General features: G+C 44.4%; 1 protein-coding gene across 2 annotated transcripts in view; it reads right to left on the bottom strand.

Moving 5' to 3' along the window:
* The window catches only part of PAK1 (p21 (RAC1) activated kinase 1), a 212,829-nt gene that overhangs the window by 105,661 nt on the left and 82,911 nt on the right, over positions 1 to 24,257 (bottom strand). The window contains exon 1 of one of the 2 annotated variants that reach the window (XM_036745606.1): positions 11,904 to 12,414. The exons of the other annotated variant lie outside the window; for it this stretch is intronic. The gene's annotated coding sequence lies outside the window, so the exon portion shown is untranslated. Of the gene's footprint in view, positions 1 to 11,903; positions 12,415 to 24,257 lie in introns of those variants that run through there. 2 annotated transcript variants of the gene reach the window in all.

The following is a 24,257-nucleotide window of genomic DNA, read 5'->3' as shown; positions in this document are numbered from 1 at the left end:
TAACAGAGTTGGGACCCCAAAAGATCTCGTTAGAACAATGGGCACAAGCTAGTAACATGAAATGTAATAGGAAGGTTTTAGTTACACACGTAGGTTCAAAAATTCAACTTCACAAGTACTAGATGGCGGGGGAGGCGTGAGTAGAATTTTTTTGCATTAAAAATATCTGGGGGGGTTGAGTGGCCTACATGTTCAAAATGAGTCAACAGTATGGGGTGGCAGCCGAAAAAGCTAATATCATCTGAGGGTGTTTTAAGAAAAGCCCAGCACCCAAGCATGGGAGAGGACAGTCCTGTTACATTCTGCCCTTGCGCCACACCCATAGGCTCCTGTTTGTAAAAGGCAGTTGGAAAAAGAACATCCAGAGAAGGGAATGGCCTCGAGACCACACTATGAAAAGATGGAATGAAGGAACTGGGGATGTTAAGCCTGGAGAAAAGAAGCTTGAGGAAGGACATGGTTGCTGTCTTCAAAGATTGCATGGCTTTCATGAGGAAGAAGGGTAAGACTTCAGTTCTGTTGGTCCCAGACAGCTGAACAGAAAGCAATGGCTGGAGAAGTTTTAAATTCAATGTAAGTAAAAACTTCCTAATGATGGTAATTTGCAAAAGCAGAATCTTCTCTAGGGAATTTCATAACAGAGAACATCCTATCTGAACACTTTCAGTGACAGTGAACTCACCACCTAAAGAGGAAACACATTCTACTGTGAAACAGGAAGAAAGGAATCACTACTTCATACTTTAATTTGTCCTAATTCTGCCCTTTGGGATCAAAGAGATCATGTAAATTCTTTTCCCACATAACAGCCCATGAAATTTTTGAAAGCAACTACCCTATCTCCCCTAACTCCAAACCCCCTCAGTCAGTTCAACAGATCTTCGTATGGCCCCATCTTCAGCTCTCCTTCAGGTGATCCTTACATGGACATGCTTCAGTTTAACAATATCCTTCCAAAACCATGTCACCCAGAACCGAACACCATGCCTTTCCTAAATCAGCCTAAGCTGAAGTTATCTTCAGGCTTTTAGGTTTAGGGATGAAAAGCTTCTCCCAACCACAGCCCGAGTTTTAACTTAATTCAACAAAGATCTTGCTGAGTTATTATGTGCAAGCAGCACTCGCAATGCAGCACTGAGGAAGAAAGATGAATAGGAGGCAGCTCCTGCACTTAGAAAATTTATAAGTCAGAAAGGGAGAAAGAGAAAGCTCAGTGGCCCAGTTTTCCATTCAGTCATTCAACAAACATCAGGACCCAACTGTGCACAAAGCCCTTTGTCGGACACTGCAAATATGAGTTAATAACATGATATGATATAGCTCTCACACAGCTGCATGTAGTGGCAGAAAACCCATGCTGAATCCCAGTTCTATTAGTCACCAATTGGGTGATCTCAGCCAAGTCCCTTCCCTTCTCTGGAGCTCCTCTATAAAATATTGGGGTTAGCACAGTGGACAGAGTGCCAGGCCTGGAGGCAGGAGTTCAAATCTGGCCTCAGACCCCCAGCTGTGTGACCTTGAGCATGTCACTTAATTCTGTTTGCCTCAGTTTCCTCATTTGTAAAATGAGCCAGAGAAGGAAATGGCAAACTTTTCCAGTATCTTTGCTAAGAAAACCCCAAATGAGGTCACAAAGAGTTGGACACGATTGAAAACAAATGAACAATAGCTCCAAAACCTATGATCCCAGGTTGGGGAAGGGCTGAGAGATTGATAGAATGAGGCCAAGGAAAGTTTCACTGAGAAGGCAGCGCCTGGGCTGGGCCTCAAAGGAAGGGAGGGACATCAGTAATCAGAGATTGGAGGAAAATCAGAAATTGGGGGGAAGAAATCATATTTTTTTTAAATACACAGAATTTCTGCATTGAACAGGACCTCAGAGTTCATACTGTACAGGTCAAGGCAGCATGCTATAGTACATAGAAAACTGGACTTGGGAATCAGAGAAACCCATATTTAAATATAACCTCTGACACTTGTGATCATGGTCAAGTCACCTTAACCCCTCTAGGCCTCAGTTGCTCCCCTATGAAATGAAGAAGCTGGATTATAATGCCTCTAAGGTCTCCTCCAGCTCTAAGCCTATGATCCAATGGTCTACACTCTACAAGCAAGAATGCCCTCTCTACAAGAGGATTTCTTAATCTTTTAGGGGTCCTAGATCCCTTTGATAGCAGTCTGGTGCAGCCTAGACCCTTTCTCAGAATCATGCTTTTAAATGAATATACATTGTTATTACTATTCACTAATTTCAATTGTGTCCAACTCTTTATGACCCCAGACCCCATTTGGGGTTTTCTTGGCAGAGATACTTAAGTAGTTTGCCATTTCTTGCTCCAGATCATTTTATAGATAAGGAAACTGGGGCAAATAGGGTTAAGTGACTGTCCAGGATCAATACAGCTAGTCATTGTCTCAGGCCAGATTTGAACTCAGGAAGATGAGTCTTCCTGACTTCAGACCTAGCACTCTATCAACTGTGCCATTTAGCTGCCCAAAATGAATTATATAGAATTACATATATATATATTATATATATACACACATATATATACACACACGCACACACACATATATGTATGGTTTTCAAAATTAAAAAAAAAAAACAGCTTCATGACCCCCTGAATCTATCCACGGAGGATGAGAATGGGTGCTAAAGAGTAATCCAGTTTGGTCGAACTTTGAACATACCAAAGGGAGTGAGTAGTTTGAGGCCACACAGATTCACAGAATCTGGGAGTTGGAAGGGACTTTGAGTAGGTATCTAGTCCAACCTTCATATTCAATACATGGACATCTAACCATTTGGGAAAAATCTACCACTTCCTAAGGAGGTCTGTTCCACCCTTAAGTTTGCCTCCTCCTTCTGGGCCTCAGTTTCCAGGTCTACAAACCAAGAGGGCTGGAGAGATGAGCCCTAAAAAAAATCCCTTCTATCTGAAACCTGTTATCAAATTGCAAATGGCCCAGCCAGGAGCCCAGTCTTCTGGGTGCTCTAAGAACACCTACTTCACTGCCCTCACAGACACTAGAGTCTAGTTGGGTCAGTGGAATTGACACACTGAATGATAAAGATAGATGGAAGGAATATCATTCAAGGCCTGAACTTTATTCAAGAGGCAATAGGGAACCCTAAAGGTATTTTAGCAGAGGAAATGATATGATCAGAGTGGTGTGTAAGGAAGACCATAGGATCAGAGTCTCTTAAAGCTGAAAAAGACCTCTTAGGTCAACAATACAACCCCCTCATTTTACAAGTGAGGAAACTGAGGTGGGCGGGGGCGGGGGGTGGCGGTGATATGGCTTGCTGGAGATCACCAAGGTGGTAAGTGTCAGAGGTGCAATTTGGACCCAGGAACTCTGACACCAAAGAGTAACTCTTTCCAAATGACTCAGGCAATGGTGTTGAGGGTTGAGTTAATTGGAAAAGTGGCCTTCACCCAATAATGACAGCAATAGAAACAGAATTCTTCACCATTCCTGAAATGCCCATGGTGCGTCTGCTTTGACTCACACTGATCTTTCCATCTGAAATGTACACCACTCTCTCTACTTGTAGAAATCCTATCTGTCCTTCAAGGTCAATGGCACCTTCTCCAGGAAGCCTTCCTTGATTTCCCATCTGGGTGAGCTCTCTTGCCTCTAAGTTGAGGAAACACTCCTGGGGTTATTATTCTAGCCTGCCTTGTACTAGAATGGTGTCTACCTGTCATCCTTCCTACTAGACTGTGAGCTCTCCAAGGACAAAGGTCAGTGTCTTCTTCAAGTCTGATACCTCTCAGTCTATAATACAGGTTCTTACACACAGTGGGTGTGCAAGTCTGGTCACAGCAAGAAACCAATATGGCACCACACTCTTTCCCCAACCATATCCCATTCTACATTTGCTTTCACAAGCTCTACTTTGTCTCACCAAACCCTTGTCTCCTATTCTGATTCAACTCTCTTTCTGCTATCCCTAGGATAGAAATGTACTTGGTCTCCATCTTTATCTGCTATCATCCCTCCTTTCCTTCAAGGCCAAAGTCAAGTGTCACCTCTTTCCTGAAGCCTTCCCTGATTCACCCACTCTTCCACTTCCAGTTTCCCATGGCATTTTAGAATATTTATTTAAATAAATACTTCATAAGAATTAGAAGTATCCAAAAATAGACTGGGCTGCTCTGGAAAGTAGTGAGCTCCCCAATACTAGAGGTATTCGAGTGGAAACTAGATAACTACTTATTAAGGATGCTCAAAAGGGAATTCTTGTTCAGGACCAGGCTGGAGTAGATGACCTCTGTGGTTTCTTCCAGCACTGAGTTCTGAAAAACAGCAAGTGAGCCTGGGGAACTCCCTAGGACTATGAACAATAGTTGCTGCCATAATCCAGAGGATAATTTCTCCCTCTGATAGAGAAACCCATCCACAGGGCAACCCACCCATGGCATCTCATCTTGTGCCTCTCTTCTCTCTTGCCATAAATCCTGAAAACAGATGCTAAAACTAGCTAGAGGTCACCTGACTTCTTAGCTACTTTGTGGGGAGAAAAAGACCAGCGAATCTCCTTTTTCATTCACATTGTTCAGTTGTTTCAGTTGTGTCTGACTCTGTGACCCCATTTGGGGTTTTCTCAGCAAAGATACTGGAGTGGTTTGCCAGTTCCTTCTCCGGCTCATTTCACAGATGAAGAAACTGAGGCAAACGGGGTTAAGTAACTTTTCCAGGGTCACACTGCTAAGAAGCTCTGAGGTTGGATTTGAACTCAGGTCTTCCCAGCTTCAGGTCCAGTACTCTTATCTATTGGGCCAATGACTTGCCCTCATTTTCAGTCCTGAACATCCTCTACCTTGGCTTTTATGCTACTTCTCAGATCCAAGCTGTGGGTAGTAATGTGTTAGTTAGGTCAATAAACATTTATTAAGTACCTACTATGTACCAGGCATAGTAGGCAAAAGACATGCCTTGTTCTCTAGAAGCTCATGGTCTAATGGGGGAGAAAACATACAAACAACCATATACAAACAAGCTACAGACAGGAAAAATTAGAGTTGATCCCAGAGGAAACCATGATTTAAAAGACCAGGAAATGCTTCTTCTTCAAGAAAGGGAGAGTCTAGCTGAGACACTGAGTCTCTCTTTCTTCATATTCTCATTGCTAGGCACTGGAAAGCACTTCACTGCTGACTCCTTGACTTGGCTGCCCTTTTCCTTCTAGTCCAACTATCATCATTCTAGTACAGACCTTCATTTCCACTAGCCTGGTCATTGCAAAGGCCTCCATGTTTTCTGTCCTCTATACACACTGACAGGTTAATCCTCCTGATGTACAGGCCTATGTTCCTCTACAACTCAAAAACTTCCTGATGTTCCCCATCGGCTGCAAGGCTGATCCTGGCCTTCACAGGACCCTGGGGTCATCTGATATCACCCTGCCCTCCCCAATGCCTTCTCACACCATTCACAGAATTGAAGACTTGAAAGGGACCCCAGAGATCATCTAGCCCAAATTCCTCTATGTATAGGTGAGAAAACAGAGTACAAGAGAAGGTATATAACTTGTGGAAGGTCAGACAGCTAATAAATGTCAGAGCTTCGACTTGAACCCAGGTCTATTAAGTCCAAATTCGATATTTTTTTCTACTGCACCCAAACTGCTTTGCATGTAGGGCACAGAAGACGATTCTTATTTTACAGAGGAGGAAACTTGTGGCCTCAAGTGGCAAAACAACTTGCCCAAGGTGACAAAAGGGAACTTGGGATGACAAGCCAGCTGCTGAATGAGAAGCATGAGGACTCCCCAGGTCATCTGGCTTTGAAGTCAGAGGCCCCGAGTTTGAATCTCCACTCTGTGACTTATTATGTGACCTTGAACTGACACCTCTCTGGGCCTCTGTTTCCTCATCTGCAAAATGAGGAGGTTAGGAAGGCCAACAATCCTTAACTTTTTTGAATGTCACAGATCCCTTTGGAAGTTTGATGATGCCTCTGGACCCTCTTTCTCAGAAAAAAAAAAAGTTCTGATATAATTAAAGGAAATGCTAAAATTTCAGTTAGAGGTCATAAAAATCAAAATGAATTTTTTCCTCTCCAAGTTCTTGAAGCCCCTAAAATCTATGGACCTATGGACCCCAGATTAAGAACTCCTAGATTAGGTGAGCGTACAGCTCCTTTCAGACCTAAATTTTGTGATTCTGGTGCTGTTCCCATCCTCTTCATTCCCCAATCAGCCACCTGAGCTGCCTCGGATTTTCCTGCCTCCCTAGCTCACTCTTGCAGCCTGATATGTACTCTGGACCCGACTTCATGATCCTGCCAGCCTGAAGTTGACTTTAAGAAAGAGAGGTGGAGGAGTAAGGGGTAGAGAAGAAAAATCTGCCTATGTCACACAGTTCTGCGATGTGGTGAGTCACACAAGGAGCTCAGCTCAGCACGGAGCCATCCAAATGGCCCCAAGCCAGGAGGAAAAGTTAACATGCTGCAACCCTGCTTCTCTTCCAAGCTAAGGATTGTGTGTCTGGCCAGGGCACCGGGGCCGACCAACTGGCTTTTCCCCATCTCATCAATGCAAATTGTGGGTAAGCGATCAGAATTTTAGGCTATGAAGAGCTGTAAGGGGCCTTAAAATATAGAACTGGCAGAGCTGGAAGAGGCCTTAGACCACAGAATGTCAGAGCTGAAAGGGGCCTTAGATCGGAGAATGTTAGAGCTGGGAAGGATCTTAGACTGAAGAATGTCAGATGTAGAAGGGGCCTTAGAACACGGAATGCTGAGAACTGGGAGAAACCTTAGAACATAGACTATCAGGGCTGGGAGGGGCCTTAGATTACAGAATGTTGGAGCTGGGAGGGGCCTTAGATTGAACAATGTCAAACCTAGAAGGGGCCTCAGAACATGGACTGTCAGAGCTAGAAGGTACCCTTAGAACACAGAATGTCAGAGGTGGGAGGGTCCTTAGAACACAGAATGTCAGTGCTGGGATGGGGCTTTAGAACACAGAATGTCAGATCTAGAAGATGTCTTAGAGCACAGACTGTCAAAGCTAGAAGGTACCTCAGAACACACAATGTCAGAGCTGGGAGGGACCTTACAAGATAGAATGCAGAATGTCAGAGGTACAAGGAATGTTGCAACAGAAAACATTAGGGTTAAAGAGACCTTAATGCAGAATGTTAGAGGTGGAAAGAGACCATAGAAATGGGGAACTATATCAGACGCTAAAGCTGAAAGTACATACAATCCAAACTCTTTGTTTGGCACATTAGGAAAATGAATTTGTAAAGGGGGGAAGGGGGGAAGAGACCTGCCCAGGGTCAATGAAGTTAGTAAGCAGAAAATACAGGGAGCGGTTCTGCCAACTCCCAGCACAGAGCTCTTTCCATCCTACTAACCCTAGATAAGAGTCCCTTTTTTGACTCAATACTAGCTAAATTCAGCAATGGTCAAGGCTCTGGCCTGAGGCCCATGGGTACTTCTTAGCCCCAGAATCAAACTTTCTCAGGCTCATTCCACAGCTGCTAGTACCAAAGGAATAGAAATGTCTCCTAAAGTCAGATGACTCAACGGGAAAGGGGGCTTGGCCTGAGTGTTCCGATGACCCTCCCACTCTTGAACTATGTGTTTGATTTTCCTTTAAAAAAAATCCATCAGCAGTCAAATCATCTGTCCAATCTAACAAATATTTATTAAACACCTCAACCCTGAAGGTGTCCCCAACAAGGTCATGTAGGAGGTACAACAAGTAGGGATTTTAACCACAGCAGGGAACAGTGGCCTCGATTTCCTCATCTGTAAAATAAGAGATTGGTCCCTTGCAGTTCTTGGTACTAAGACGCTCTAACTATAAACTGTCATGAAATCAGATGATGGAGAGATGCCAGGGAACTGAGGGGCAGAAAAATTTAAAGAGCCCCCAACTCAAGCAAAGGGAAATGAACAGACCCAGGAGGACAACTTATACAGTAACCAGAAAAATATAAAGACAAACAACTTTGAAAGATGTAGAAACTCTGATCAATGAATGCAATGACAGCCATAATTCCAGAGGACTCACACTATGACATTCTCTCTACTCCCTGACACAGGTAATACACACAACAGTACAAGCTGAGAGCTATTTTTTGGACATGGCTAATGAGGGAGTTTGTTTTGCTTATCTATACATGTTTGCATGTTTCTCAATGGGGGTGGGAGAGGGAGAGGAGGATTTTTGTTAACTGAAAAAAATAAAATTCCATAAAAAACAAAGATCCCTCAAATACATTATTTCATTTGGTCTTCACAACAAGCCTTCCAGGTAAATGGAATTAGGATTATTATTACTGTTAATAATCATAACAATAATGTTTGTTGAATTGAATGAGGCCCAGGGTGACTTGCCCAATGTCAGGCATTAAGCTGGCTCACACATCTTTCTCACACACTACATTGTGACTGAGCCAAAAATGGAACCCAGGCCTCCCACCGCAAAATCACTTCCTTGTGGGTTGGGAGATGGGAAGGGGATGAGAAAGATGAAAGCAATAGAGAAATTGCAGGTGTGAGCCTACCTGGACCAAGGAAAGACAGGCCACGTCCATAGAGAACAACCTTCCAGGGTTCCTACAGGCTCCTGGGCATTCCTATCCCAAATCCCAGATGCCACATAATCCTGCCCTAGATCACTATAGCAAGTCTCCCCATGAGCAACCTTTGGGACTGCAGGTCCTTGGGGTACTTAGAACTTGGAACCTGAGCCTCTGTCTGAAGCAGCCACCCCCTAAAGGCTCACTGCAGATTCAGAGACTGCTCACTGGCTTCCTACCACTCATTTCCTGTACCCGTTTACTCACTCATCCCTCTGCTGTTTCTCTCAAAACAGGAGCAAATCTAGGAATTTTAGGATTCAGAATTTAGGAATCAGAGGGGGCCTTATAATAGAGAAAGTCAGAGGTGAAAGCTACTCGAATACCATAGAGTCCCAACCGCCTCTTTTTGTAGTGAGGCTATAAAGAAGAAATTTGCCGATAAGATCACACATCATGAAAAGTAGACAGCAAGTTGTTTCACTTTAACTATGCAAATTTATTACAAGGGTTCTCTTTTTCTTTTTTTCCCCAGTGGGTAGGGAGCTGGAGAGAAAAAAGTAAATGCTTGATAATTGAAAAATAGTGAAGTTTAATTTTTTTAAATAATGAATAGGGCTCTTTTGAGGAAAAAAAAAAAGGCAGAGCAGAGATTTGAATCCACATCTTTTGATTCCAAACCCAGTGTTCTCTCACTACATCATGGTGAGGTGAAAGGTAGCAAGTGTTCAGTGAGGAAAAGAGGGCAATGAACAGGCAAACTGAGATTATGGGGGGGGGGGCGGTGCTAGAGGCTAGGTAGGTACAAGGCTCCCCAGGCACAATCCCAAAGGTCTCTGCAAAGAGAAAGTTTCCGGTTAAGAGGGAAGCCTAAGGAGAAATTTCAAGAGGAACTAGTCATCTGGAGCGGCTTCTAAAGGGGGGAGTCCAGCAGTTACCAGAAATGGGGGTGGTTAATAGACAAGGAGAACAAGAGGGGGAAAGAGGAGAAGAATGTGGAAGGAGGCAGGCAAAGAGAGGCTGAAAGAGGGAATGAGTAGGGAGGAGAATGAAAGGAGTGAGAATAAGAGGTATGTAGAAGAGAGAAGGGGGAAGAGGTAGAGAGGGGGAGAAGGAATGGTAAGGGAAAAGATAAGATGGGAGGAGTGGAAGAGAAAAGGCAAGGATGAAGAGAGGTAGGGGATAGAACAGAGTAACAAAAGGAAAAGAGGATGAGAGGAAGAGGTAAAAAAAGAAGTGAGAAAACAGGGGTGGGAGAGATCAATGGAGGAGAGAGAAAAAGGAAGAGGTGGGAAGGAGTAAAAAGGGAAGAAGAAAGGAGGAACGAATGGGTGGCTAGAGAGAATGAAAATGAAGAGGTCAGATAGAAAGGAAAGAAAAACTGGACCATGGAAGTAGAAGGAAGGGGGAGGAGACCTGTGAAGGACTATAGCCATCAGATCAGAAGAATTCAAAAGAATCAAAGCTTCCATATTTCTAGACCAGGATAATAAAAGAAGAAGGAAAGAATTTTAGAAATGTCCCAAGCCTTTTCTTCTTTTCCTCAGAGCCTTTTGTCTGTCCATCCTCACACCTCGCCTAGTAGTTCTCAGTAATTACTCACTAGGCAACCCTTTCAGCTGGTAAGCTCTCTGAGGGCAAGAAACAAGAGGTATTGATTCTCCTTCCCAAACAGAACATGGCTGCTTCACCAAGCTCGCCTAGACCCTTCCTCTTCTCCTTCACCATTCCCCCACAATAGAAAATATTCAAGTTAAAAGAGATCTTAGAATATGGAATGTTAGTGCTGGAACAAACACTTTTCAGGCTGAGAGAGGGCTTAAGGTCAGGAGTTTCTTAACCTGGGGACCAAGATACATATTTTTTGATAACTGTATTTCAATATAATTGGTTTCCTATGTGATTCTACATACTTTGTTTTATGCATTTAAAAATATGATGCTGATAAGAGATCCATGGGCTTCCCAAGGTGCCTAAAGGAAATAGGACACAAGAAAAGATTAAGAAGTCTCAACTCCACTTTACAGCTGAGATGAGCCCAGAGAAGGGAAACGACTTACTCTCTAGGGAAACTTTTGTCAATAAGTGAATTAATGAAGCTGTAAAACCTGTCATTAGCTCAGAGCCAAAGAAGACCAGTTCACTAGCACCTCACCAGCACCAACATCTTCCTCCCCCGCCGCGCCGGGCCGCCCCCCCCCCCAACCCCAGTAAAATAAACATCAGCATTCTCAACCTTTCCCTCGACATTAAGTCACAGAGTCTTGGACTTGCTGGAAGATTGCCATCTCCAAGCCTGGCTCCATGGAAAGGCATTTAATCTAAGGGATAGGACACCTGGGTCCTATTCCCACATCTATCACTGACTGATAGGGGAGAGGGGCCCTGGGAAGTCTGGTTTTAGAGTTGAAAGTGACCTTAGAGATCATTTAGCCCAATCCCCACATCCTGCCTGGGAGAAACTGAGATTCTGAGAGAAATAACTTGAACAAGGTCAGACAGATAAAAAGAGCAAAACTAGCGTTAGAAGCCAGGTCCTTAGATTCAAAATCCATTGTTCTTCCTCTTTGGACGGACACTTAATAACAGAGGTTGGAAACTAACCCCACCCCAAGCTCTGATCTCACTCCCACCCTAAGGAAACTCTTAGCTCTTACAGAATCAATGGTCAGTCAATCTGAAAGGGGAAAATGCCTGGTCTGGGCCCCTCCAGGGACGCAGGGGCCCCCAGCTCCCAGGGAAGGAAGTGGTTTGTGCAAACCCTTCGGCCAGAAGAGCAGTTCCCCAAAAGCACGGCTTCCCCTTGCCTTTCCCAGGGTGCTCCTTCTCTCCACCCCTGAACCTGTGCACCCTAGTACTACAACGAGCACCTGTGCGGGGCTCAGGACAGACCCTACTCCAGGCCAGGTTTTAATCGGTCCCATCCAAGAGCTTACCACGCTAACTGATCTATCAGAGTAGAGAACCCCAAGGAGTCCGCCAATGTGGGGTCACTCAGCCCCCTCCAATCCCCGGGGACTCTTAATAAAGGGGCCTCAAACCTGGATCTGGGGTCCCATTTTGCAAGACCGCCCCCCCCTCCGCCCCAGGATACCAAGGAGCTGGGGGAAGGGAGAAGTAGCCAGCCAGTCCCTCCTGGAGGGACAGCGCACCAACCCCAGCAACCAGGAGATTCTCCAAAGCCTGAGGGTTTCTCCCATCCTACAAAGACCCCTGGGCTAAACCGCCGGGGTGTAAGGGCGGTGGCAGCCCCTCCTCCAGTTCCAGAGAGCACCTAGCCCAGGAGGTTCCCCACAGCTGCACCAGCCCTCTCCCCTCCCCCCGGGAGGCCCCCCAAGGGCTGCCCGCAGTGGGAATTACCTGGTGCAGCGAGGAGCCTGCCCCAGCATGTCCCGTCCTTTGCCTCGGCCTGGCCCAGCCAGGCTCGTACCGCGCAGCAGAAACGGAGGCGGCTCGCGCGCCCCGCGCCCCAGCCTGGAGCAGGAGCACAAGGCGAGGCTAGGTAGAGGCGCCGGCCCACAGGTCTCCTTCTGCCGCAGTCGGCGCACGCCGAGCCAGCCAGCCGGGCCGGCTGCCTCCCTCGCCTAGCCTGGCCTGGCCGAGGCTCGGCTTCCCAGAGCTGATGCGCGCTGCCCGCTGCCCGCCGCCCGCCCTGCTCCAGTCCGGCGGGGTAGGGTTACTGCGCCCAACAGGAGGAGCCGAGTCGTGGTTGGCAAAGGTGGGAGGGGGGAGGGGGCGAAGCAGAAGGGGCGGAGGGAAGAGTAAACCACAGACCCAACTGGAGCCTCCTCCTTTCTCCAGCCAACGAGCTGGGGGAAGAAGCGGTTTCTCCTCCCCTCCTCTCCCTTATTCACTCCCCGAGCCAGAATGGACAGAGGATTCAGCTGGCTAAGATTTTCATCTCCACGCAAAAGCTGCCCCCAAGGGGCGTGCTCCGGGCTCGCCCAGCAGCACAGAAAACGTGAAAGGACCGCCCTGGGACATCAATTAATCATCAACTTTCTGCCCACCCCAGGAATAAAACTCGATGTTCCTGGGACCCCACTGAAAAAGGCACCACCTCCCCACTCCCAGTAAAGGCAAGGAGGAGAGGGAGAAACCATCTCTCATCTCTTCCTCTTTCTGGGTCTCAGGGTCCTCCTCGGTAAAATGAGGGGATTAGACTACAGAATCACTGAGGTCCCTTCCAGCTCTGACATTCCTTCTAGGTTTTAAGGTCCCTTCAATGAACTAACATTCCGAGATTCTAAAAGCACCTAAACTTATTCATCTCGATATCAACACCTCCCCCCACGGCCCCAACCCCCAGCACAATGCTGAACACAGCATGCTATAGAGATGTTGGGCGAACAAATGAATGTATGAAATCAATCATTTCCCTTGATCCCAGGACCCCTCTAAAGGCAGAAAGTGTGTGTGTGTGTGTGTGTGTGTGTGTGTGTTTTTGGGGGAAGGGGCAAAAAGAGTTTGATGTAGTGATGGAAAGAAGACTATTTTTACAGTCAAAGATTCAAATCCTAATTCTGCCACCAGGCGACCTTCGAGTCACTGCACTTTGGGTGAGGTTCAGTTTCGTCAGATATAAACTGAATTTGAATTCGTGATTGATCCTTTCAGTTCTAAATCCTTTGAGCAACCCTATGAGGTGAAAGTTGGAGGAGGGGGCCAAGAAATTCATTGCACCAAATATTCACTGACAGGCACTGAGGCTACAAAAATAACTCAACAGTCACTACCCTCAAGGAGGGTGAGGATTTTCTACCAGAGGTGGAAGATGGGGAGGAGGATGCACTGTGTGGCGTATAGTATAGTGTGAACGAGTCAACTCGCGGTAATTTGAGGAAGTTCGAAAGAGTAATAAGGAGGGAAGGGGTAGGAGAGAGGAGGAGGAGGAAGAGCTCAGGAAAGGCTCTGAAGAGAAGGGGGCACCTGAGCAGAGCCCTGAAAGAGGCTAAGGTTTCTTGAGGAAGAGGCAGAGTTGAGGAGGGAGCTGGCCTATGCCAATGCATGGAGACGGGGTGACAGGTACGCTATATAAGTCAGATTCTTACTGCCTATATCTTGCACCATTGAACGGCTTCCAACCTGTCCACCGTATACAGTTGCCAAAATAATTTCCCTAAGGAACTTCTAGCTCCAAAACCTTCAGGGATTCACTGTTGCCTTCAGTAAATAAATAGATAGATAGATAGATATAGATGATAGATAGATAAATAAATGGTTGGATAGATAGATAATAAATGAATAAATAAATGAATACATAAATAAGTAAATAGATAAATGAATGAAGGAATGAATAAATACATAAATAGATGAATAAATAAATAAATAACTGTAGGCTTCTTAACCTGGGACTGCAGGCCTTCCATGATCTGGATCCCACCTACCTTTTCAGCCTTCCTTCACTCTATTCTCCTTCAAATGGCCAAAATGGACCAATCGCTGTTTTCTCCCCTTGATACTGCATCTTCCTCCCAGTATATTCACAAGTTGTTCCCCGTACCTGGAATGCCCTTCCTTCTCATCTCCAACTCTCAGAAACCTTGTCTTCCTTCAAAACAACTCCGGTACCATCTTCTTTGTAAAGCCTTCCCTGATCCACCTTGGTCATTTCTTCCTCCTCAATTTTTCTTTTACTATACTTAACCTGTATACACAATGCATCCCCAAGTAGATTCCAAGGTCTCTGACCAGAAAGTTTATTTCATTTTGATTTTGTATCCCCAATGTCTTGCTGCAAGAATCATGCCTACCTGGCAAGTTTTAAAGCACTATATGCATGTGAGCTATTGTTACTGTACATAGTAGGTTCTTAGTAAATGTTCAGCTGAATTCAACTAAACTAAAAAAATAGGTGTGAGCCAGACTTTAGAAAGCCTTAAATCTGGGGATGGGGGAGGAGGCCTTTGTATTACATCTCAGGTAGAAGCAGTACAGAACCACCGAGATTTCTGAGCAGAAAAGAGACCTGGGCTTTAGGAAGATTAATTTGGCAGCTGTGTGGAAGGTGGATTGGACAGAGTAGAAGCAAGGAGACCAATTAGAAGACTCTTTGTCAGTCTCTAATGCAAGAGTTCCCATACAGTATAGCAACAGTGAGAGGTGATGAGGGCCTGAACGAGAGGAGCAACCACATAAACAGGGAGAAAGGAAGGGATGCTAAGGAAGTCTTGGAGGTAGAATCCACAGGATTTGGCAGCTGCCTGGATAGGAGGGTGGGGAAGGGATCCAGAAATGTCAGAGACAACTCCAAGGACTTGAAACCTGAGGGAGAGGACACAGAAAGATGGAGGTTTTGTAGGAAAGATGGGTTTAGGGCAGGGGTTCTTAACACCTTTTTGTTTTATGGACCCTTTTGGCAGTGTGGTGAAACTTACAGACCCCTATCAGAATGTTTTTAAATGCATGCAATGTGTAGTATTTCAAAGGAAATTAATTATATCAAAATACAATTCTCAAAATATTTTTTTTAAAATCAGTTCATAGTTTAAAGAATCCCTAGTCTAGGGACACAGGGCCAATTGGCTTTGGCTCCAACGGCAGGAAGGATGGAGGTGGGTCCTATTATAGCTTGAGCTAATTTTTGTTAAAGTCCTAAGGCTCACATGTCAGCCTATAAATCCCATTCCTTCCCCTCAAGCCACACAGATCCTTTTCCCTCTTTCAGACTACCCTTGGTGCCATAGCTAGCTTCATTTCATACCTAAACCCTGCTTCTACTGCCCATTTTCTAGGCCTTTCTCTCTCTCTCTCTCTCTCTCTCTCTCTCTCTCTCCCACACACACACACACACACACTCACACATTTAGCCCCACCCTCCCATATCTGAAATCAGGAATATTTTAGTGTGGATTGATGGGTTGAAGCCTCCTAGCCCCCAACAGGATTTGCATTTTAAAAGAGACTCCACAGGAAGGTTTAACCAAGAAATGCATGTCTTCAGATGGAATTTCAGGTCTGGTGACATCCTGATAATAAAATACTTACATTTCCATAGTATTATAACCCTTCAAAGGGCTTCCCTCACTTCCAACTGCTCCAAGAGGTAGTTAGAGCCAATATCATATCATGATTTTTGGATGTGAAACCAACATGGAGACAACATGATTTGTCAAATATCATTTATACTGGTGGGGAGGAGAGAATTTTCTCTCTTCAAATCAAGGGTCACATACGGGTGGCTACTTGTTGGGACTCTTGATAGGGCAGGCCTAATGAGGGAAATGAGATGGCCATCCCAGGCCAACCCAGATCCTCCCTAAGGACATCATACCAAACAGCATCTACAGCTAGGTATCTACCCAGATTAGTCTCTGAGGCTGAATTTCAACTCAGGTCCTTCCTCAGTCTTTGTCCAGTGCTCTATCCAATCTGCCACCTGGCTGCCTCATCAGCTCATGTGGAGGCTGGATGACCACTTGTCAGGAAATTGACAGAGGGGATGCTCAGGTAGGGATTTACTTGGGCTGCCTTCCTGGATCTTCTATCACTTGTCCTAATCCTGCCTTCTGGGACTATACGGAGCATGTTTGTGCCCTCTTCCCTGTGACAGCTCTCCAAAGGGAGGTAGCAACCATGTACCTGACAGGGGTTCTCCAGTTCCTTCAAAATGTTCAGCTTATGGGGGGCGGAGCCAAGATGGCAGCGGGTAAGCAGGGACTAGAGTGAGCTCCGTACCGAGTCCCTCCAAAAACCTATAAAAAATGGCTCTGAACTAATTCTAGAATGGCAGAACCCATAGAACAGCAGAGGGAAGCAGGGCTCCAGCCCAGGACAGCCTGGATGGTCTCTGGGTGAGGTCTATTCCACACGGAGCTGGGAGCTGGGAGCTGGGAGCTGGGAATGGAGTGGAGCAGAGCCCAGCCTGAGCGGCAGCATGGAACAACCAAACTTGGAGTTGGGCGGATGGGGCCCCTAGCGCCCTGAATATGTGAGCTGCGGCAGGTACCAGACCCCTCGACCCACAAACACCAAAGACCGCAGAGGTTAGTGGGAAAAGCTGCGGGAGTGGAAGGAGTTCGGGGTTCAGCTTCCAGCCCCGGGGGCAGCGGAGGTGGGGCAGCTACAGCTGTTGTTACTTCCGGCTCCAGGCCCACCTGGTGGGAGGAATTAAGTGGCGGATCAGAGCAGGAGTGCACAGCCTGCCAAAGATCTAAGCCCAGTCCGGGTTGGGGGTTGGGGAAGGAGCAGTGCTGGTGTGACAGAGCTGGCACCTCCCCCCCAAACGTGGAACATAGAACTCGTTAGTCTACAAGTAGTCATACCCCACTGAAAAACTCAAGGGTCAAGTTAGTTGGTTGGGAATATGGCCAGGCAGCGAAAGCACACCCAGATTCAGTCTCAGACTTTGGATTCTTTCTTTGGTGACAAAGAAGACCAAAACATACAGCCTAAAGAAGACAACAAAGTCATAGAGCCTACAACAAAAGCCTCCAAGAAAAACATGAACTGGCCCCAGGCCATAGAAGAACTCAAAAAGGATTTGAAAAAGCAAGTTAGAGAAGTAGAGGAAAAATTGGGAAGAGAAATGAGAAGGATGCAAGAAAACCATGAAAAACAAGTCAATGACTTGCTAAGGGAGACCCAAAAAAATACTGAAAAATACACTGAAGAAAACAACCCCTTAAAAAACAGACTAACTCGGGGGCGGAGCCAAGATGGCGGCTGCTAAGCATGGACTAGAGTGAGCTCCGTACCCGAGTCCCTCCAAAAACCTATAAAAAATGGCTCTGAACCAATTCTAGAACGGCAGAACCCACAGAACAGCAGAGGGAAGGAGGGCTCCAGCCCAGGACAGCCTGGATCGTCTCTGGGTGAGATCTATTCCACACGGAGCTGGGAGCTGGGAATGGAGTGGCGCAGAGCCCAGCCTGAGCGGCGTGGACGATCCAGACCAGAAGCCGGGCGGAGGGGGCCCTAGCGCCCTGAATATGTGAGCTGCGGCAGTTACCAGACCCCCTCGACCCACAAACACCAAAGACTGCGGAGAAGGTTAGTGGGAGAAGCTGCGGGAGTGGAAGGAGTTCGGGGTTCGGCTTCCAGCCCCGGGGGCAGCGGAGGTGGGGCAGCTACAGCTATTGTTACTTCTGGCTCCAGGCCCACCTGGTGGGAGGAATTAAGTGGCGGATCAGAGCAGGAGTGCAACAGCCTGCAGAAGATCTAAGCCCAGTCTGGACTGGGGGTCCTTGGGGAAGGAGGAGTGTGGCTCTGACAGAGCTGGCACCTCCCCCCCAAACGTAGAACATAGAACTCGTTAGTCTACAAGCAGTCATACCACACTGAAAAACTCAAGGGTCAAGTTAGTTGGTTGGGAATATGGCCAGGCAGCGAAAACGCGCCCAGATTCAGTCTCAGACTTTGGATTCTTTCTTTGGTGACAAAGAAGACCAAAACATACAGCCTAAAGAAGACAACAAAGTCATAGAGCCTACAACAAAAGCCTCCAAGAAAAACATGAACTGGCCCCAGGCCATAGAAGAACTCAAAAAGGATTTGGAAAAGCAAGTTAGAGAAGTAGAGGAAAAATTGGGAAGAGAAATGAGAAGGATGCGAGAAAACCATGAAAAACAAGTCAATGACTTGCTAAAGGAGACCCAAAAAAATACTGAAAAATACACTGAAGAAAACAACACCTTAAAAAACAGACTAACTCAAATGGCAAAAGAGCTCCAAAAAGCCAATGAGGAGAAGAATGCCTTGAAAGGCAGAATTAGCCAAATGGAAAAGGAGGTCCAAAAGACCACTGAAGAAAATACTACTTTAAAAATGAGATTGGAGCAAGTGGAAGCTAGTGACTTTATGAGAAATCAGGATATTATAAAACAGAACCAGAGGAATGAAAAAATGGAAGACAACGTGAAATATCTCCTTGGAAAAACCACTGACCTGGAAAATAGATCCAGGAGAGATAATTTAAAAATTATTGGACTACCTGAAAGCCATGATCAAAAAAGGAGCCTAGATACCATCTTTCAGGAAATTATCAAGGAGAACTGCCCTGATATTCTAGAGCCACAGGGCAAAATAGAAATTGAAAGAATCCATCGATCACCTCCTGAAATAGATCCCAAAAAGAAATCTCCTAGGAATATTGTTGCCAAATTCCAGAGCTCCCAGATCAAGGAGAAAATACTGCAAGCAGCCAGAAAGAAACAATTTGAGTATTGTGGAAACCCAATCAGAATAACCCAAGATCTGGCAGCTTCTACATTAAGAGATCGAAGGGCTTGGAATGCGATATTCCGGAGGTCTATGGAGCTAGGATTAAAACCTAGAATCACCTACCCAGCAAAACTGAGTATCATGTTCCAAGGCAAAATATGGATTTTCAATAAAATAGAGGACTTTCAAGCTTTCTTTGTGAAAAGACCAGAACTGAATAGAAAATTTGACTTTCAAACACAAGAATCAAGAGAAGCATGAAAAGGTAATCAAGAAACGGAAATTGCAAGGGACTTACTAAAGTTGAACTGTTTTGTTTACATTCCTACATGGAAAGATGATGAGTATGATTCATGAGACCTCAGTATTAGGGTAGTTGAAGGGAATATCCATATATGTATATATATGTGTATATGTATGTGTATATATATATGTATATATGTTTATGTATATATATAAGTGAATGTGTATGTATATATGTGTATATGTATGTATGTGTATGTATGTGTATATATATGTGTTTATTTATATATATATATATGTAAAAGAGAGAGAGCAGACACAGGGTAAGTTGAAGATGAAGGGAAGATATCTAAAAGAAATAAAATGAAATTAAGGGATGAGAGAGTAACATACTGAGAGAGGGAGATAGGGAGAGATAGAATGGGGTGGATTATCTCGCATAAAGGTGGCAAGAGGAAGCAGTTCTATGGGAGGAGGGGAGAGGGCAGGTGAGGGGGGAATGAGTGAATCTTGCTCTCATCAGATTTGGCCTGAGGGGGAATACCATACATATTCAGTTGGGTATCTTACCCCACAGGAAAGAAGAGGGAGGAAGATAAAAAAAAAAAATAAAAGGCGGGGGATGATGGAGGGGAGGGCAGATGGGGGTGGAGGTAATCAAAACAAACACTTTGGAAAGGGGACAGGGTCAAGGGAGAAAATTCAATAAAGCGGGATGGGTTGGGAAGGAGCAAAATGTAGTTAGCCTTTCACAACATGAGTATTGTGGAAGGGTTATACATAATAATACATGTGTGGCCTAGGTTGAATTGCTCAACTTCTTAGGGAGGGTGGGTGGGAAGGGAAGAGGGAAGAGAATTTAGAACTCAAAGTTTTAAAATCAGATGTTCAAAAACAAAAAAAGTTTTTGTATGCAACTAAAAAATAAGATACACAGGCAATGGGGCATAGAAATTTATCTTGCCCTACAAGAAAGGAAGGGTAAAGGGGATGAGAGGGGAGGGGGATGATAGAGGGGAGGGCTGACTGGGGAACAGGGCAACCAGAATATAAGCCATCTTGGAGTGGGGGGGAGGGTAGAAATGGGGAGAAAATTTGTAATTCAAAATTTTGTGAAAATCAATGCTGAAAACCAAATATGTTAAATAAATAAATTGCATTTAAAAAAAAAAAAACAGACTAACTCAAATGGCAAAAGAGCTCCAAAAAACCAATGAGGAGAAGAATGCCTTGAAAGGCAGAATTAGCCAAATGGAAAAGGAGGTCCAAAAGACCACTGAAGAAAATACTACCTTAAAAATTAGATTGGAGCAAGTGGAAGCTAGTGACTTTATGAGAAATCAGAATATTATAAAACAGAACCAGAGGAATGAAAAAATGGAAGACAATGTGAAATATCTCCTTGGAAAAACCACTGACCTGGAAAATAGATCCAGGAGAGATAATTTAAAAATTATTGGACTACCTGAAAGCCATGATCAAAAAAAGAGCCTAGATACCATCTTTCAAGAAATTATAAAGGAGAACTGCCCTGATATTCTAGAGCCACAGGGCAAAATAGAAATTGAAAGAATCCATCGATCGCCTCCTCAAATAGATCCCAAAAAGAAATCTCCTAGGAATATTGTCGCCAAATTCCAGAGCTCCCAGATCAAGGAGAAAATACTGCAAGCAGCCAGAAAGAAACAATTTGAGTATTGTGGAAACCCAATCAGAATAACCCAAGATCTGGCAGCTTCTACATTAAGAGATCGAAGGGCTTGGAATGCGATATTCTGGAGGTCAATGGAGCTAGGATTAAAACCTAGAATCACCTACCCAGCAAAACTGAATATCATGTTCCAAGGCAAAATATGGACTTTCAATAACATAGAGGACTTTCAAGCTTTCTCAGTGAAAAGACCAGAACTGAATAGAAAATTTGACTTTCAAACACAAGAATCAAGAGAAGCATGAAAAGGTAATCAAGAAATGGAAATTGCAAGGGACTTACTAAAGTTGAACTGTTTTGTTTACATTCCTACATGGAAAGATGATGTGTATGATTCATGAGACCTCAGTATTAGGGTAGTTGAAGGGAATATGCATATATACATGTTTATGTATATATATATAAGTGAATGTGTATGTATGTATATATCTATGTGTATATGTATGTATGTGTATGTATGTATATATATGTGTGTGTTTATATATATATATATATATATATATGTAAAAGAGAGAGAGCAGACACAGGGTGAGTTGAAAATGAAGGGAAGATATCTAAAAGAAATAAAATGAAATTAAGGGATGAGAGAGCAACATACTGAGAGAGGGAGATAGGGAGAGATAGAATGGGGTGGATTATCTCGCATAAAGGTGGCAAGAGGAAGCAGTTCTGTGGGAGGATGGGAGAGGGCAGGTGAGGGGGGAATGAGTGAACCTTGCTCTCATCGGATCTGGCCTGAGGAGGGAATACCATACATACTCAGTTGGGTGTCTTACCCCACAGGAAAGAAGAGGGAGGAAGATAAAAAAATAAAATAAAAGGGGGGGGATGATGGAGGGGAGGGCAGATGGGGGTGGAGGTAATCAAAACAAACACTTTGGAAGGGGGACAGGGTCAAGGGAGAAAATTCAATAAAGCGGGATGGGTTGGGAGGGAGCAAAATGTAGTTAGCCTTTCACAGCATGAGTATTGTGGAAGGGTTATACATAATGATACATGTGTGGCCTAGGTTGAATTGCTCTACTTCTTGGGGAGGGTGGGTGGGAAGGGAAGAGGGGAGAGAATTTGGAACTCAAAGTTTTAAAAACAGATGTTCAAAAACAAAAAAAAAAAAGTTTTTGCATGCAACTAAAAAATAAGATACACAGGCAATGGGGCGTAGAAATTTATCTTGCCCTACAAGAAAGGAAGGGAAAAGGGGATGAGAGGGGAGGGGGGTGATAGAGGGGAGGGCTGACTGGGGAACAGGGCAACCAGAATATATGCCATCTTGGAGTGGGGGGGAGGGTGGAAATGGGGAGAAAATTTGTAATTCAAACTGTTGTGAAAATCAATGCTGAAAACCAAATATGTTAAATAAATAAATTTAAATAAAAAAAATGTTCAGCTTATGATGTACTCGTTTCCAGACCCCTTTCCATCCTGGCCACTCTTCTGGATATGATCTAGTTTATAAGTGTCCATTTTAATGTAGCCCCTAGAACATGAAAAGCAGGATTCAGGGCTCAGGAGATAGGTTTACCTCCTCTACCATTTCAGCATAATGACAACAAGAATAATAAAAATAATAGCTAACCTTTATATAGTGCTTACTATGTGTCAGGCACTGTACTAAGTGCTTTATAAAATTATTATCTCATTTATCTTCATAACAACTCTAGAAGTAGGTGCTATTATTATCTGCATTTTACAGATGAGGAAACTGAGGCAAACAGAGGTTGAGTGACTTGCACAGGTTCATACAGTTAGTGTTAGTAAGTGAGGCTGAATTTGAACTCAAGTCTTTCTACTCCACTACTTCTTCTACTCCTCCAGATATGGTAAGACCAAGGCAGAAGAAGATGGCATGTATTTCCTTTGCTTCCGAGGTGATGTTTCTATTAATGCAACCTATCAATTTCATGGGTAGTCTCCAAAAAAGAGCACATTTTGGGGTGTCTGGTAATGAGCCTCTCCGTCCTTTAGCCAGACACAATCAAGCTACATCATGTTACCAACCATAGCTAGATCATCTTCCCTTAAAACAGAATACCTGAAGACAAAAACCAAACCATAGAATAAAAGATGTTATGGAAGATATATTGGGTCTGCCAGGAAGTGGGCCAGTCATGTAGCGAGAGTGAGAAGTATTTCCAATGGCACCATCCAAGTGGTACATTAGCTCATAACTCTGAGATAATCAACAGAGCCAAAGAAAGACTTCACCATGCTGAGTGGGAGAGTCCTCTAATCATGGAAAAAGAGAGACCAGAATCGTGCAAGACAGGAAGGTGTCTGCGTGTGTTAGTGATCAACAATCTGTATCAGTGGAGGAAGAGCTCATGCAAATATCACAGTTCCAGGAAAGCAATCACATATTGTTGGGTTTTGCTTTTTTCTTTTTTTGATTGGTGTATCACATGTCTAAAATTGAACCTGTAGTCCCAAAGTATTAATCCCTGCTAAATTCCATCTTCATCATCACAGCTGACACTTCTGCTGACCTTGATATGCACTCCCCTCCTTGGAGCAAAATAGGAAAGTGCACTGGATTTGGAATGGAGAGGACTAGGGTTCAAATCCTAGCCTTGCCACTTAACTACCATGTTGCCTAGCAACTTAACCTCTGATTCACTTTCTTCATCTATAAAATGGGGGAGTGGAAACGAATAGCCTCTGGAGGAAGTCCTTCCCAGCTTAAAGTCTATGATCCTGGGATCCTCACAAAAATACGGTGAGACAGGCAGGGCTATTTTTATTATTTCCATCGCAAAGCTGATGAGGAGCACAAGCAAAAATGCCTGCCACGGAGCCAGGAGATCATTATACACGATTACAGACACACAGTATCTGTAAGGACTGACTTTGATAGAATGGACTCCTCTCATCAATGCAAGGTTCAAAGTCAGCTCCAAAAGACTCATGATGGAAAAAGCTGTGCACATCCAGAGAAAGAATCACGGAGTGCGAATTGAGGCAAACTATTTGCTCTCTTTTTTTCCTTCTTCTTTGGGTTCGTTTCTCCTTTCTCATGATTCATTCCATTGTTTATAATTCTTCTTTATAACTGGACTATTATGTAAATAAGTTCAATGTGAAGGTATATGTAGAACCTACATTGGATTACATGCCACCTTTGGGGGGAGAGGGGAGGAGAGGGAGGGAGAGAAAATTTGGAACCCAAAATCTTGTGGAACTGAGTATTATAAACTAAAAATAAAAAATAAATTTATAAAAAAAATTTTTTAAATATTATTTAAATGCCTGCCACAGTCATACAGTTAATAAGTAGCAGAGGCCAGATTCAAACCTGGGTCCTCTGAATTTCTCCTGTGCCATCCCACCCATCAGTTCATATATATTTAAACCTTGATTCTCTCACCCAACAAAATCCAGTTAAGTCTCCTCTCAGCTTCATGTTGTCCCCAAATCAGATAGACCTGCCCGCTATCTATGTCTCCATCCAAGGCATGGCTGACAATGGCAGACAGCACAGCTAACCGTTAGTTGTAGAGCAGAGAAGAAGAACGAACAAGTTCACACATTACACTTCTGTTTTAAGAAATCAACCTCAAAAGCCACCAGGCCTTGGAGGCAGACCTCCTTTATCTTTTATCATT

Source organism: Trichosurus vulpecula, chromosome 2 (assembly GCF_011100635.1).
Source record: "Trichosurus vulpecula isolate mTriVul1 chromosome 2, mTriVul1.pri, whole genome shotgun sequence".
NCBI lineage: Eukaryota > Metazoa > Chordata > Mammalia > Diprotodontia > Phalangeridae > Trichosurus > Trichosurus vulpecula.
Note: the sequence above shows the minus strand (reverse complement) of the source record. Positions and strands in the feature narration are given on the sequence as shown.